Here is a 16,205-nt window from a genome sequence, read left to right as displayed (position 1 = left end):
ATATGATATATATAAAGCTGTCTCTCCCTAAAAAGTCGTGTTGTTTTACAGTGTGACAAAATGTCAGAAACCTTAGAAGTGCCAGTTTTGACACTTATAGAGCGATGCCACATGGGCGTTGCGTCGGCATTGCGACGACGTTGCGTGCAACATGTCACTTGCAATATGTCACATGGTGCGTTGAAACGGAGCGCGCCGACAGAATGCCTGCGCATCGTACAAGGGGTCAGCGAAGCGGGGAGAGGTGCTGTAATAAAGAGGTGGGTGTAAGCGGGGGGTTATGTTGTGACACTGCGTTACTCGTGTGGTACTCAATGCGTTGAAATCATACCGTTGGGACGACGAAACGCACCGGCAGCGTCCGAGTGGCATCGCGCTCTTAATCGTATATTTATAAATTTCCATAATGATACGACCTTATTTGTTATTAGCGATGAAAAACTGAGATGACATAGTCCGTTACCTGCTTTGTTATAATTTTTATTAATATAAAATACAAAGTAGTTCGTTCAAAAATTTTAACAACGTATTCCAATTCTATTGTGCGATTGTTACACATTGGAAACAAAGTAACTATTTCAGATCTTTTAAGATGGCACCTGTAAAGGTCTCCAAACGTTGGTTTGTGTCATAAAACAAATATACCCGATTTAGATGCAAAGAAATAGTTTCATTTCAAACGTACTCCGATATACGCTGAACTAAAGTAAAGTCACACTAACAATATAACTGGATTCCAACAGCTTTCTAAACCCAATTTAAGTTCCGAGCATTGAACTCTGCTGAATGTACAAAGTACTCTGCACTCGAATGTTCACGTGAATTTTAATTACTTCGAGTTTTAAGGGGTGTTTATAAAACATGATTTTATGCACATTCTACATATTTATATACCTGTCTTGTAATTGCCTCCTAGTCACAATGTCGGTTTGTCAAGCAGAAGTCCCGAGTCCGATTCCCATGTCGAAAGAAATATTTATATGGCCTACATTTGATTTTCTCGTGAGTTTGGTTGTACTTCTTCATATTGTTTTAGCAATACCACCCGGTATTGCTAAATCTTCATTACTAATCATTAAGAGAGCCCAGTGGTTCTAAGGGTTTCTAACTTCCGCCCTTTCCTTTACCCGACTAACCTTCTGTATAAGTCGTGTAAGGTACTAACTGTAAGGCAATTATTTATTAAGTCTATATTTCTCAAACAGCACGTTGCATTCCCATACAGTACTGAAAACGCTAACAAAAGACGGAAAGATATTGTCTGCCTCAAAATTGTATCATCGAAACATGTGTTTATTTCCAGATTTTTGTGTTTCTTGGGTCATTTTTGTACAATAAATAAAACGCCAAATTGGCCATATATCATTTTTGTTACATAAAGGTTAAGAAAATACTATAAGAATTCCTTCAAAAATAAACTACGACGATGCAGAGAATTTATTAATTATGCCAAAACAAATAAATGTTGTCTAATTTAAGCGTATAGGTATATGATTTGCATTTTATTGTTCAGTTATTATTTTTTGTTTATAATTCAATCATACATCCACCTGTACAAAAGTACTTTTTACCTGAAATACAGGATTCTCCTAGTTCAGGTATATGTGTTATATTTTACGTTGATGCGCATAAATAATGTTTAGTTATTCCTTTGTACAATAAGTTATTCGATAAACAATTTATTATTATTATAATTTGTGGTTGTCTATGTTTGTGTCCATGGCATCCGCGGTACAGGGTTTCCCTAGTACGGGACTATCAGTGTGCGCATTATTATATATTATTTCAGAAAGGGCTCACTACAGTCTTTGTGTCTGTCACAAATTGACACCAGCAAATTAACACTACACTCACACACATACAAAAATTTTCGATAACTTGCTGTAATTTTTCAATTTCCTGACGTATATTAATGATAGGAAATGAAACTACATTAACGGATCTAAATCGCGTATATTTGGCTTTTTAAACAAACCAACGTTTCGGGCCCTTTACATGTCTCATAGTCACGGCTGACTCATCTACATCTGCTGACTCTTTTACATCCGAAATAATTGTAACTTTTTTATTAAAAAAAAAACCGACCTCAAGAATTCGTGAAATTACATCCATTTGCCAAGTTTTATTGAAATCGGTTACTAGAAAGTGCGCGAAACCGGATTCATCCCCTACTTTTCCACCATTAGATGTGGAATATTTCCTTCAAATTTAAATAGGACCCACACCGAGGTACCCTCTTTCCAACAAAAAGAGAATCATCAAAATCGGTTCACAGACTCGTAACAAAAGAAAAAGCAAAAAATGGTCGAATTGAGAACCTATTCTTTTAAGGTATTTGTGATGATTACTTTTTGTATTATTTTCTTAATTGTAAATTAGTCGAATAATTTGGCATTAAAAATGGAAAATCGTCAGAATTCGAGTTACCATAATGTTAATGACTGGTGTCAAAATGATCTAGTCGCTGTACGGGTTTTTGGACATAATTCTGATATTTGACAATATTAAGTAAACCATTATTATAGGTAGTATTTTTTATTTAGGAGGATCATATTAATGTGAGTTGTCTGATCGTATCTTTTATAAAATTTCATAAAGATTCGGCTATTATTCACTCCAGATTTGACGAACTCCGTGGTCGAGTGTCTTGCGCACCGGTTTTCATAGTGACGTTATCTCTGAAGTTTCAGGTTCGATCCCCGGCCGGGTCAATGAAGAAACTTTTTCTAACTTTTCTATATTGTCTCGGATCTGGATGTTTGTGGTATCGTCGTTGTTTCCGATTTCCATAACATACGTATTTTAGCTACTTACTTTGGGATCAGAGCAACGTATGTAATGTTGTCTAATATTTATTTATCTAAGTAGAATTCTATATTAAAACATAGATCCCAATCATCGTCGCTTTACTAAGCATTTTGTTGGCAATCAATCGACGACATACCAACAAAAGATGCGATTATACATCATAGAGCAACCGTTTGCTCCGTCATCGCAAGCTACCACACGATTAAAATTTTTTTTAAAGGATTTTGGGCAAGCCGGGCCTTTATCACCTCGGGGCACACTGACTGAGTACTAATAAGTCTACATATATCATTATAATGCAATTCTTAGCGACAGCGGTCTAGGGCGCGCGTTTTTCCAAGTTGACCGTAATGTTCGGCCTTTTGGAATAGGAGCTTTTTATATGATACCAAGACGCGAGACGAACAAATCGTGCACATGGCGGCAAGCGTAACACTTACCAGTGCCAAGAAAAGATCTGAGGGTCACTGCCGTTGCGTCTGTCGCCTTGAGACATAAATTGCCAACTAGGGATGCGCGACTTTGAATGTTACTAATATTAATCATTCGAATGTGCAAATCATTCGCCCAAGTCGAATCCAAGCACAATCATTAGACTCGAGTTGAATGATTGCCAATACTGAATGCCCCTGCGGTTTGATCGGGTGCACGAATAGAATGATTATGTCGGAACTCCACCACACCACGTACATCAAAATATCTCTGTCCCCGTTACATTTACGGTACTTACCATATGTCTGAGAGGGCTAGGTGATCTCGAGTATATATCGAAATTTATATTTTTTTAGGGTCGTATTCCAGAGCTCTACTCAATGCTCAAGTCAGGATTTGAGCAGACCTGAGTATGATTTCAAGCACTGGAAATACGACCCTAATGGCAAAGACTTGAGTATGATTTCGAGTGCTTTGAATCATACTCAAGTCCTGACTTGAGCATTGAGTATAGTTCTAGAATACGACCGTTAGACTCTTAGTAGCAGAATGCGATATCAACCAATTTTTTGAATAGAAATAATATTTGGATCATTAGAGTGGAATCAAAAGATTAAAAAAATGACACCAAAAAGTGGAATAAAAAACCAACGCTGACTTGAATCATTCGTGTATAAGAGTCAGAAATGCTCATGGAATCTAGGGATTAGTAATGAATGATCATTCAAATCATTCGAATATGAAATTAGTATGTTACTAATTTGTTATTCGAATGACCGGATTATCGAAATCATTCGCAATTGCGCATAGCTATTGCCAACTATATTTCACCAGCACCTTTACCCTTCGAAACTTGAACGCAGTAATGCTCACATTACTACTGCAGAAATAGGTAAGGTGGTAGTACTTCCCTGGGCGAACCAGATTAGATTTTAGGCATTTAAGCGCTTACTGTCGCGGGGAGTAAGAAAGTGGGTGTTCTGCCTTAGTCAAAAACGTAAATTGTTTGTAAATTTTCTTACAAAATTATTTTTTATTATTATCGATATTGATCGAACAAACACATAGAAAAATTCCTTTGTTCTGACTGGTCTTGAACCAGCGTCTGTTGCTGTGGCTCCTGCTATTACCATCTGAGTTACAAATCAAATCTAATCGAGTGTAATAATAACAAAGTAATGAAGCATTTTCACAAAAAAATATGAATATCAAAACATGTTTCTTTTTGTGTTAAATGTACTTATGTGGTTTTACGTGTTTTACGGTGGTAATTTTATTTATCACTTTATGAAATATTCTTATACTTAACGTCCGATAAATTTTATTGCATTTTAGAACGTTGTTTACAAAACGAAAGCGTAAATTTAATGAAAACCGCAGACAAACATGTGTGTAATGTTCTTCTTTTATCGAAACCTGAAGGTCAAATCAAATTAGTAAGGCGTCTAAAGGACGTAAAAACCGCTATATTTAGTTACGCTGTTTTCGGTAAACCTAAAAAAACCTTTCTGATCTCAATTTATTTTATGACTATTTTCCATACTATTGTGATTGTCATGAACACAGAAAAACATATCCAGGCACTTACACTAAATTCAGTTTCAATTATAGCTCTACATTTTAAACCAAACGTTCTCAATTTGATGCAAATTCAATCTAATTATACCACTTTTACTTACACGTTCACTTAAAACACATTTATCGTGATTGCAAATGTGAAATTATGTTCACGGCATAATTTTCACTTGCTGATAGCAAATTCCGAATATTTAGCGTATATTAACATTAATCATTTGAAAAAAGTTAAAACAAGTGCGAAAAACTGTACCTCTCGATTAAGATCCGACAAAAAATATGTTTTTTTTTATGAAATGAAGTGACGGGTCAAACCAGTCGTTCGCTTAATGATAAGCGACACGCCTGTCCATAACAATTGCAGTGCCACTGAGCATAAGCCCTGTGTACAATGCCGTGGTAGCCTAATGATTTGATCTAACGATTCTGAAGCAGAAACCGTGGGCTCGAATCTGGGCTCGCACTTCTGAGTTTTTCGGAATTCATGAACAAAATTGAATAGGAACCATGAGTTTTTCGGCGAAGGAAAACATTGTGTTGAAACCTGCACGTCGAAGAAGGTTCATAACCATCGGAAAACGTGTGAAGTGCCCAACTCGCGTTGGGCCAGCGTGGCGGATTATGGCCTAAACTCTCACCTGAGAGGAGATCCGTGCCCAGCAGTGGGACATATACTTAGGTTGATGATGATGATGGTAAACTCTGTTATATTTAGGAAATGGAACTATTTTTCCGGATTTAAATCGCGTATATTTGTTTTTTCAAACAAACCAACGTTTCGGGCCTTTTACAGATCCCATGGTCACGGTTAACCATGGGACCTGTAAAGGGTCGTCGAGTTTCTGGAGACCTCGACGAATTTTGCTCAGAAATACGTATTTTCTGTCAGAAATTTACCTAAACTTCAAGAAAGTAAACACATTTTTTTCATCACTTATTTTCTAAAACAAAATCATTTAGACTTCTTATATCTAACCTGCCTACTGCAATCTCTTTAACGGACTTATAAATAAATAATTTCTCTCTTTTAAATCCTGCAATTATTGTATTTTATTTTATACCAAATCTTTTGTGCTAACTGGCAATTTTACCATGGTAAAATAAAGAAGAAAAAAATTATGATTGTGGGTAAGAATATAGTATAGTAGGAAATGAATCTATTTTTTTCGGATCTAAATCACTTGTATTTGTTTTTTCGTACAAACCAACGTTTCGGACAACGGATGGACAAATATTTTTTTCATTTCCCACGTATAATAATGTTACATATAGGAAATGAAAATATTTTTTTCATTTCCTATGTGCAACAATCGCGAAAACCTAAGAACTCGATATATAGTATAGTGCTTTATATTAGTTATTTTTAATCATTCCGATATTTCAGAGAAAGGTATTATTCGCTCTATGTAATTGAAGATTAGGTATACGAGTATATTCGCCTGATTCCGGTCTCGGTATTAAATAAACGACATTTTGTTGTTAAGGAAGTAGGAAAGTAATTTGTCGTTTCACTGAACATCGAGGTTCAAGACCTATTTTTTCGCATTAATCGTTCACCACTATTTGTCAGGACCCCAATAATTTCTTAGTAGGCTTTAAATATACGGTCGACGAATTAGGCTACCATATCCCGCAATAAATTATGAGAGCGATGTCTTTCGGGATCGACTGGACCGTTATGGCGCTATAAATAATGGCTGGCGACGTTTCGCGCCCGGCAATATCCCAGGAAGGAACCTTCAGCGATATACAACTGCTTCCGTAGCAGAAAAGCTGATGAAAAGGATTTTCTAAATTATTGCCACCTGTCTTGTAAATCCACATTTGAATGCGGATCTCATATAAGATTGCCAGTAAAGGATATAATATCCTTCAGCTAAGAAATCAAATCACGATTAACAAGATTTATATTGGTTTATTCCGCTCAATGTCAAATACAATCTTTTCATATGCCCTGAGTAACCAATTACAAAACAAATATTTTACTGCAAATAACTTATACAATGCGTTACCATGTTACAAATAACAGTTATTATTAATTCCTTCATGGACAGTAACGGCGTTTACCGTAAAATGAAATATTGTAACATGATAGTACGGGGTACCCAATTTCGTTATATGGATCTCAAACTGCCGACTTTTCTATAGAGAAGTGTCAACAACGTACAGAAAAGTACAATTTACTTACATTGAACATTTTACACTCAATCGATATAAGCACTACGGCAAGATAAGTAATGATATTTTTGTGTGAGATCTAATTAAGCGCGTCCATGAAAGGGTTAAAAATGTGTACGAAAGATACCATGCTACAAATAACAGTTCTTATTGAAATAACGGTTAATTCTATTAAAATACAAAGTAAAAAGGCATGAGTATGGTAACTAGATCGGTATATCTTACATAGCTATCATAAACAGAGAGAACATTGTGAGCTGTAAAGCCTACATAAGTGTAGTTAGTAATTTGGAGACATTACAGTTATTATCACATTAACTCGAGCTTTGACAAGTTCAGAAAATGTAATACACAAAAAGAATGAGCAAAACGAAAAACAAATATAAAATTCGTTATAAAATAACAGAAATTAAAAATCAGAAGAAAGCAACGGCCATGTTTGTCGTCTGACGTCATAACGGTAATGGCGCCTTACAGGCTTGATATTTATAGTTGTTTTGCTAAGAATATATACAGAGCATCCCTTAACCACTGAAAATATCGTTAAACTAAATAGTAAATAAATAGTGTTAAAGTTATATTATCATAATAGTAAATAAATAATAATTAGCCTTTAAATGTAAATAGTCCCACTGCTGGGCACAGTCCTCCTCACTCAATTAGATTTTTTATTTAACCAGGTGTTTAATACCGATATTTAATTAATATCGGTGGAGTCAGTTGAGCTAGCAAAAAACATATTGCAACTTCAATTTCAATACGTTCATATCAGTTTTAGATCAATCAACTTACAACAATAGTCAAATATTCTATTCAATTCAAATTATAATTTATGCTTGATTGATTTATACTTCCCTGGACGAACTCTTTCACAAGGAGCTCCACTGCTACTAAAATAAAAAAATAATATAAGTCTTCTAGCTCTGCATTCAACCGAGTCATGAGCATTTTGTTGTTACCTAGCGTTTTATAATCTAGTTGTCCAATGTTTGTAACAGGAAAAACCAACCAACAAATATGGTTGATTATAATGAAATAATTTCTTTTTTATAACAATAACGGCAAATATCTCCTAAGTTTTATTTTATTTAACAATAATATTTAAGTCCTTTGTTCACAATTTTTCTTCATGCAAAGGGAAGCTGTGGTCGAGGATGGCACTTCATCGATTACAGGCATTGACGTACAAATAAATGGACGACGGGTCTAATACACAAACCACGAAAAAATGTCCCAAGTCAACCTATTTAAACGTAGTGACATGTAAAGGAATATGAAAAAGCCAAAACGTTGAATTTAAATTGTAATGTCATCGCAGTACTGTCTAATTTTGCTTGCTTCGCTGTCAGTCGAACAAACGAAGACTAAAGCGTGAATGACGCTCTGTATACGATTTTAACGCCCTATAAGTGACACTTTTGAGCGCGGACTCGACGTCCATATAATTGTAAGTCAATGATTACAGGTTTCTTCACTCTGATGTCATAGACATCATAGACGTTTAATAACGTTATTCACTGTGTTTGTACAGTCAAGAGCACGTCAAGCTTGACACTTTGTACTTTGGACCGTTGTTATCGTAAGCGGCATAGAGTTTAAATCTTATGTGTGAAGCTTGACGTACTCTTGCCCTGTACGTATTTTATATAAATTAATAATTGCTTCAATGGCAAGAACTAAATTTTATACATAACTCATAGACTAATTGAGAAAATTTGTTCAGAAAACCTTATAGTAAGGGTTGCAACTCCCCTGTAGCTTGTATGTCCAGTTTATGTAATGACTACCTCAAATATACGGATATTTTCGTTGACTTACTCCACAGACCAGACTCACTCCTAGGTTTCAAAAACAAAATCCTTAATTTTTTTGAGTCGGGAACATAACATTGTTTATTATTTAGTGTCTAAGTCGAGTTGTGCGTTCTACTTATGATTTTTTTTCCTTAGTGATAAATTTTTTGATCTTAAAACTGTTTTATTATTTACACTTATTTTGATTGCACGTGGTGCTCATTTGTAATTAGTTACGTAATGAAAGTAACTTTTTGAAATGTAACATAATATATGATATATGTATTATATTTTAGAAAATCTTGCCTTGCCTAGTAAAAAATAAATATCGTTGCTTTTCAGAAATAGTGGCCCAACCCAAAATATTTCCTTTTTAGATATATCACTGAAATTTGTTCAGAAAATGCAAAATTTTATTGTGAGTGGGTCACCGAACTTTTCATTGGTTAAAATAATCACATGACAACATAATTACAACCTTGAGATAGTCTACGATAGTATGTCAAATTTGCGCATCAGACACATCTCAGATTTTGTTTTAAATCATCGTCCCAATGAAATAGATGCTTTTGAGATAGGCCACTATTCTAGAAGCCATCGATATGTAATCATACGTCAAAAGAGCATTTATCAAATGAAACATCGTAATAATAACCTAAGCTGCAAGAAACAAATTACGTATAGTGCGAAATTTTATATCTCTCTTATATGGACATAGCGACTTGTAGAACCTTTAAGAAAATTAAATAATATAAAATGTGTAAATATGTGGCCTTTAATTTATCTGGAAGATATTTAAAAAAAATGAAGCGCATCTGTTATGATGCATTGTAAGAAAAAAAAAACAGTAATCGATATAATCTGCATAAAAAAAATATCAAATTTCGAATGCTTCGTGTAATACCTAAATATCAAAATTAGTCCATTTTGTTTTGAGCCACTATTTTTAAATAGCAGCGATATGTATACCTCAGATTGTAATTAATAATAACAGATATTATATATTATATAGGAGAATGTACGGGGGTAAGATCAAAGGCTTTTGAGATGCCGAACAAACTAAACATAAACAAACTTTCTGAACAGCGAAAAGTTTTGGATAAATTGAGCTTCATAAATGAGGCTCAGTTTAATTTAAACTAGTATCTTCATTAAATTATATTGCGTTGTTCCAAGGAAAAAAGCGTATTGTTTTGTTTACCTTGATTGAACAATCTGATCAAAAATGTTACTACGGATACTCGAACATTTTTTCGAATCTCGAACTCGATCGTTTTACTCTCGCTAAACGCTATAATATAAATAAACGCTTAATAGACTATCCATCATTACCATAAGAATTACACAGTCACCAAATAAGACCATTAAGTTAAGATTTGCATAGTACAATACTTTACTAAAGCGAAACTGGGTTATCGTAAACGAATTGACACTCCAAGATCAACCCGTAGGCGATGTTATTGGGTACTTTAGTAATGTCTTTATTTCAGAAGTAGTAGCAGTAGAGCTTAGTTCGTACAGTGAAGTATTGCCACCTTATCTATTTCTGCCACTAAGCAGTAATATGACCATTATAACTGCGTTCCGGTTTTGATAGGTAAGGGTGCCGGTGAAATTTCAGATGCATGAGACTCAACTTATATCTAAGGGTGACATGTGCAGTGGTATCCCCCAGATCTTTGTGACTTTAGTGGCATTGCAACTGCTATGGGCACACCAGGCATTTGCCTTGTTCGTCCTAGCTCTTGGCATAAAAAAGTAAGCTATTATGCTTGAAATCGTCATACTGATTAAATTTTACTACTAATTCGTAGGGCAGATTCCCTGAAAATAATGAGTAAGAAATTCTAGATTTTGCATTTTGTAAATAAACATTTGTACACATTTATTATTTACAATATATATTACTATAATATATTATACAGTGAGACTACCTAAAAGAGCTAAACAGATCACTACCGTGGATTTTTGTCATACAAGTACGCAGAAGTGGAGTGGTTACACACGGCGAATTTTAGCAGCGATGCAAACGCGATGCAGTCGCTAATCGTTTTTCTTAACACGTTTTGATTTTAAGCAGTGATGCAAGCGTGCGACTGCATCCATACAAACGCGCGATTGCATCGCTATACTTAGGATTTATATGGATGCAGTCGCGCGTTTGCATCGATGCAATCGCCTATGAATCGCAAGTGTAGCGACGCAATCGCGCGTTTGTATCGATGCAGTCGCCTATAAATCGCAAGTGTAGCGATGCAATCGCGCGTTTCACTCGTTTCCCGCTAATAGTAGCCGTGTGTAACCACTCTTAGTAAAACGTTCTAGTTTCACTATAAATTTCGAATATCAACCAGAATACAACAATATATGGACAGCGTTGCGTTGGGAATGTTCGCTAACGCTCGTGTTGATGGTTTTGAAACTGTTATGTTTGCGACTAAACTCGATGCGCCGATGTTTCGTCATTTCGTTGAGGTTCTGGTGAGGTTAATCGGCGGCGCCTCGAGCGAAATAATGTGTGTTTTTATGTTTTGTCTCTGTGTTTACTAACAATAATCATAGGTTTAAAAATGCCTGTATTAACTAACAAGTGGGCCTTAGATGCCAATTATTATTATTATGCGAAAAAGAGCGGCTTTCCTGATGCGCAGAATTAGTGGCAGAGGCAACAGCGTCCTGAAAGTCAATGCGTTCAGGGTTCTTTTCATGAGCACTGGGCCCGAATGCATATTAATATACATAAAAAAGGATACTGATTTGTAATACTAACCCTATTTTAAGTGTACTGTTACTAATACTTATAGACGAATGTCTGAAATACATTCATTGGAATTTTTGTTGGAAACAAAATCATTATAGAGGCGTATTTATTGCCTCTTAAATTTATTTGTGACTTTGTGAAGTCATATATCAAGAACAACCAGTTTGTTTTGACTAGTCGTATTAATGTTACGTCTATCACTGTTTTTCTTAAAAAAAAACAATTGTACAACAGCGGAAAGTTTTTTAATTTAGCTCTATATGTTATTTTCATAGACGCTGTATTTGGTGACACGATACTATCGTAAGTCACTTGGACTAATCATATTTACGTGTATTACAAACAAATAATGTTTCGTAAGAATATTGCGAAAATAGCGGACTTCTGAATTTTGCACGAGCAAGGGATTGTCACTACTGACCTGTTTCATAAAGGTTATTATCATTAAGAAAGAGTTACATTAAGAAGTTATAACATGGTAAGAATAATCACGACTCCGCTAATGTCACAACCGATATGCATGCTACTGAGCTCCTTTATCAGCGTGTTCATGTAGAGATTTAAGAGTTTGTATGAAGTTAACCCTCCTTGCCACACCCCGCGCTCCAACCTGTACAGGACCGACCGCCCTGGGTCACGTCACAACGTTATTCTGGTTCAGATTCCAATACTAAAGTATGCGTATTAAGGCGCGTTCCCGTTATGTAGTAACATTAATAATAATAATAATAACGCACACACTCAACATAGCCCCGCACTAGGGAAACCCTGTGTCGCGGGTGCCATGGACACACAGATAAACAGCCACAAATTACACCCAAACTCACGAGAGAAATAAATGTAGGTCATACAAATATTTCGCCCGGCCCGGGAATCGAACCTGGGACCTCTGCGTGGCAGTCCGGCATGGTAACCGTTCGACCACGGAGGCAGTTAACGGAGGCACGGAGGCAGGCATTTTATTTAGTGTTTGACGACTCGACAGTCGTCTAATACTAAAAGCAACGCTTTTAGCCTGTTCCCGTATCACGACTGTCTGTCTTGCTTGTGCTGTGGACGTTTTTTTACCGTTGACCGACTGTAGCTAGACAAGCTATTCCCACTGGATAGGGACGACAATTTATCAGTTCACGGCAGCCGCATAATCGTTTGTACGACAGAATCGTTTGATGCACAGCTGAGGGCGTGGGGTACGAGAGGGGAGAGTAGGGAGCAGCACACGTCCAGACAACTATAAATGAAATGTGACGATAATAGTAGCTGTGATTATCTGTCGTCGCGTTTTTATCGTGACGTTTTATTTATCGTCTGACGACTGTCGTCTATCAAAAAAGGCGTGAACGACAGTGAACAACGTGAACGTGAGCAACTTCATTTAATTATAGAAGCCACGACACTTTAAACTGCACGATTATCTGTCGTCACGACATAATAGGGAACGCACCCTTACTTCCTCTGGAACTGACATCTCCTACAGTTTTTTCCATTGAATGTTATACCAGACCAGATCAAAGGCTTTGGAAAGGTTGAGGAAACAGGTAAAAACGGGTGTGCTTTTATCGATATAATACTTTATTATTATCATAATTTTTTGTTTTTCTTCCGGTATTTCATAGTGGTTACATGCTCCATGGTTACGGGTTGACTGGCAAGCGGCAGTAGATAGCTTTAAGGACAGACATATCTGTCGACCCTCTTTTGATGTCGACGACTACCCTCATCTCGACTTCTTGCGGCGTTACCATTGGCACTCATTTTTTTCCCGACACGCCACTTTCCGTAGAATTTTTCGAACAATTGTGTTTTTCTACAATGACCCGGTAGGGGGTCGAACCCAGGACCTCAGTAATGGCTACACCATGAAAAAGATATTGCAAACCACTCGACCAGAAAGGTATATTTTTTATAACATTAAGGGATGGGACGAACAAGTTGTGCGCCTGATAGTAAGCTACACGCCTGTCAACAAATTTCAAAGATCTGAGGGGCACTACCATTATGCCCGTCACCCTGAGACATAAGTTGACAAGTCCCATGTGCATATATTTCACCAGCACCTTCTTCTTCAAAATCGGAACGCAGTAATGCTAACATTACTGCTTGGCGGCAGAAATAGGTAGGGTTGTGATGGTTAGTTCCAGTCGGTTTGAGTGAGCATGAGACTGGTTTGTGGGTGAGTTCTGGTTGACCCGATGCTGCGTGTAAAATTTATAAGCGAGGAGAAGGAAGGGCGCCTTACATACAACGAAAACAAGTTTCAAGTAGAAATAACCAGATGCTTTAATTTTAAATTTACTTTAGTTACATGTTATAATTTAATCTAAGGGTACAGTATGGAGAACTAGTATTTTTACTTCCCCGAGTTTACAAAGGGAGGGTACTAATAGGTTTACTGCCCTTATTAGTTACATACAAAAGATTACCTTTAAGTATACTTAGAGCTAATACACTGCACTAAGAGTTTATGAAAGTACATGAGTGACACATGGACACTTCACTTATACGTCACTGACCTGGAGTTTACCGGATGCACATTTAAATCACAATACCAGTCCCGCTGCGAAGACAGCGTGGTTTCACAGGAGTAACGTCACTTATACGTCACTGACCTGGAGTTTACCGGATGTACTTTTAAATTACATACCAGATCCGCTGCGAAGACAGCGTAGTTGCTGCAGGAGTTACGAAGTTATATGTAGGTGCCGACCACCCGTGGAGCTCATGACACGTGGTCGGGCACAGCCGAACAAAAGTTACAGCAGCTTAGTCTCAGCCATTCAGTTGATGGCGAGATTCGAAATTACAAGTGCCAAAGGTACAACTAAGAAGAAAAAGAAAAACCCATGAGGTCCGGTGACACGGGTTTTACTTTTGGTACAAGGTTCGGAGACCCATAATTACGACATCTGGCTATTCCTATATTATTTTATTTAAGAAGACATTGGGGGACCATGCCCCCAATGGGATAAATCACCGTAGACGATCTAGGAAATCTGGAACACCTTGCGCACCGACGTGTCGAACAGAAAAAATGAGCTTCCGCCGAATTCCTCCTAAGAGATGTTACCTGCGAACAACGCCACAGACAATCTATCGAATCATCTAGATACAGCTCCCAAGTCTTATCACCTAAACCCGCAAGAATACATGGCGATTCCAGGTTTACGTATCTTACTTTACAGAAAATACTTGGCAAACTATTTGACGGTGTTCGACGTGGAAATATTAAAGAAAAGCTATAATTTTTATGAAGCTCGACTACAGAAGTAAAATCGAGTTCATTGGTACGCAGCACTAGTATTGTACGTTACCATACAAGAAAAATTAGCCAGGGTTGGTGTTTTCAAAAATATGTCAAACTAAAGGGTACCCATTCACGCTATTGATTTTATAGACAAATCGTTCACCAACAGGTAATATATATGTGAATGGTTTAAAGAATAGATTACACCAACACTTAAGAGTTTCAATTAATTTACTAAATATTTTTATTTTTAGACTATAACGTCAAAGTGACATTTAGTACAAGAATGGTGAAAAATACCAAGGAGAGAAGATAAACTTGGTTTCTGTTTCGTATTTAGTGGATCTACGGAAAAAAATGTGTTACAGGGTGGCAGTACTTCCCTGGACGAATACTTTCACAAGGAGCTCTACTGCTACAAAATGTCGTCAAAATGACACGAATATGACGCACACATAACGCACACTATCATAGCCCCGCACTAGGGAAACCCTGTGTCGCGGATGCCATGGACACTCACATAGATTCCATCGCTGCACTAGGTTCCTTCGCGTTTGGATACCACTTTCCACTTAACATCAGGTGGAGTGGAGTCATTTGCCTGTCAGGTATATATAAAAAAAAAAAAAAAAAAAAAAATAGACAACCACAGATTACACCCAGACTCAGGAGAGAAATAGAAGTAGGCCTTACAAATATTTCTCCCGGCCCGGGAATCGAATCCGAGACCTACACCACAGAGGCAGTTAATGAAATGAAATAATGTTTATTTATAATAATAGCGGCACTAGAGGAATTAGGTATCCAATGTTACAAATGCGGATTCGCCCATATTTGACAGCATTCAGAGGCAGCTTCCGTTTTGCTGCCTCTAAATGTTGGAATGATCTGCCACCGCCGGTGAAAACGGCTAAGTCTTTCTACACTTTCAAACGAAAGTGTAAAGAATGGCTTCTCTTGCAACAGAAGTCCACATGTTGCTGGTCGGTTGTTGAATAGTCCGTAGTTGTATAGTAAATAATCATTGGTACCCGTTATCGTCCCAATTGTATATGATGTAGTTACATCATAGTATATAGTTTTACTTTTTATTTTATATATACACATTATTACTCGTGGCCAGTAAATAAATAGTTAGACTTAAGTAAGAATAGCAATGTTATCTTTGTTGTAGACCTATTATTCAATATTATGTTCCGGCAGTGTCCGACAGAGAACACAGGCGGAGACTGAAAAACAGCACTTTGCTGAGGCTTCGTCCTTTTCATCAACATTATATATTATGGATGGATTAGTTTAGTTCATAGTTAATTATTGTACTTGTTATTCTCTATTTATATATGTGTGTTTGATGAATAAAGTCTTATTTAATTTAATTTAATTTAATTTAATTTATTTAAGGAAAACCAACAGC

General features: G+C 36.6%; 1 protein-coding gene across 1 annotated transcript in view; it reads left to right on the top strand.

Annotated features, from left to right (window-relative positions):
* LOC113228476 (inactive rhomboid protein 1) overlaps positions 1-16,205 on the top strand; it is a 262,975-nt gene that overhangs the window by 212,863 nt on the left and 33,907 nt on the right. The gene's annotated exons all lie outside the window — the stretch shown is intronic.

The sequence above is a fragment of the Hyposmocoma kahamanoa genome, unplaced genomic scaffold (assembly GCF_003589595.1).
Source record: "Hyposmocoma kahamanoa isolate Upper Pololo Valley unplaced genomic scaffold, ASM358959v1 232, whole genome shotgun sequence".
In the NCBI taxonomy this organism is placed as follows: Eukaryota; Metazoa; Arthropoda; class Insecta; order Lepidoptera; family Cosmopterigidae; genus Hyposmocoma; species Hyposmocoma kahamanoa.
This window is presented reverse-complemented; position numbering and strand designations above follow the sequence as displayed.